Here is a 1,903-nt window from a genome sequence, read left to right on the forward strand (position 1 = left end):
TATCTCCAAGCAATGGTAGTTACCACCTAATTCTTTGGCCTCCACGTGTCCCACCTTGTTACGAAGCCAAACGGGTGAATGGTAGTCGCTGGGAGAGGTTCTAAACCCGATAACCCTTGTCCCACGTGAGCTCATTAAGATAACTGCATGTGCTGATTTGTAGGGGCGTTGGGTACTCCTTTCTAGCTAGCTCCGTTGCGGGAAGCATTAATCTAAATGCTCTTGTGTGCTACTCCTTAATTGTTGGCTGGATGAAACAACTTTTGAATAGAAAAACAAATCACCGTGACACTAATTGTTTGCCCGATAGGAAAAGAAATATGGTCACTCAGAATTTTATAGTCTGGAAAGGTATGTGCATGTCTACCATAGCATGAATGTTATGTTCCAAGGTATGTAGAAAAGCAGTATGGAAGTATGTAGTACATCATTAAAATACAAAGTTTGGAGTATGTGGAATTAAGGTATATTTCTGTTGAAAAAATAGTATGTGGTATATATCTTTAAAAGAAAGTATGGAGTATGTGGAATTGAGGTACATTTCTGTCAAAAAAAAGTATGTAGTATATATATATATATATATATATATATATATATATTTAAAAGAAAGTACGGAGTATGTAGTACATATCTACTTCTTACTTAATCACGGAGTATGTATATACTTTTTAATTGTAGAAGGGCGTATGTGTTTATACATTTTAATACTAGACTAGAGTATGTGTTACTACCGGTTACTTAGTGGTAGTATATAATTTTTTAAACCAACATCCACAAAAATTGTAAGTACAATTATTTATTATGCATTTTGTTTTTCGGTTTTTGTGAGTTGCACAAGAGTACGTAGAATGAACAGAGTATGTATATAAGTGTACAATGAGTATGCAGAACATCATATACAACATAACTATACAATGAGTTGAAGCATTCCATTTCTGCTATGTACACGTCATGCAGACATGGTGTGGTGCATGCATCAAAGGCAAGTAGGCACGCAACAAAGATCTATGCCTTTGACTTTGTAGTCCGTAGCAGATACCACCACACGATGATTAATGGTGGCAGCGATGTGTCTCAGTTGCTTCATTCATCAATGATTCATGCGCGTATTGCCGTAGCTGTGATACAAGCCTCGTCTAGTCTACTAGAGATGCACCACACGACTAATACGTGGAGCTGTAACCGTAGCTGCGGGGTGCACGGGTGCAGGTCGTACTATATGAAGTATCCAGTGGTGCTGCGTGCAGAATCTAACTTCGCCTTGTCATCCTCTTCATGCATGCCGGCCTTCATGTACCTGTCGTCACATTTGGACCCTCGGAATCATGCTGTAGATGAGAAAAAAAATGAGATAAAAAAGAAACCAATCAGGAGAGATTATGTACACCAGATGCTCCTGATCAAATTGGTTGAAATGACCATCGTTGGCCATAACCAAAAAAACTGGGACATAGGCAACAAAGAGGAACCGTATGAATTCTTTTGAGATGGAAGTCTGAACAACCTATGATCTCGCTACTCATACTTAGTTACCTGAATTGTGTGGTACTAAAGAACGATGTCGGCCAGCCGTGGTTTGCACTGCATCAGATGTGCCGTCCAGCCGGTGTGACCCATGGCGAAGACGCCGATCCACCGTCTCCAGGCGTTGAGGGAGGTGTCGCCAAGCAGAACGGGAGGTCGAGCAAATAAAACTGTTTTGGTTCGTAACCAGAGTATACTAACAAATCTATTTTTACGTAGAAAAGATTGCAAAGTTGGTTAGTAGCCGGATAAGGACGTACGAAAAGATAGACATGCATTCAAATTTTCTCGGATAAGCTATGCCGATGAGTACGCCGTGGATAACCACCAATTAATCTAATGAATATAATTAATAATGAAACGGTTCGGGTGGAAGCTA

Source organism: Triticum aestivum, chromosome 4B, assembly GCF_018294505.1.
Source record: "Triticum aestivum cultivar Chinese Spring chromosome 4B, IWGSC CS RefSeq v2.1, whole genome shotgun sequence".
Lineage (NCBI taxonomy): Eukaryota > Viridiplantae > Streptophyta > Magnoliopsida > Poales > Poaceae > Triticum > Triticum aestivum.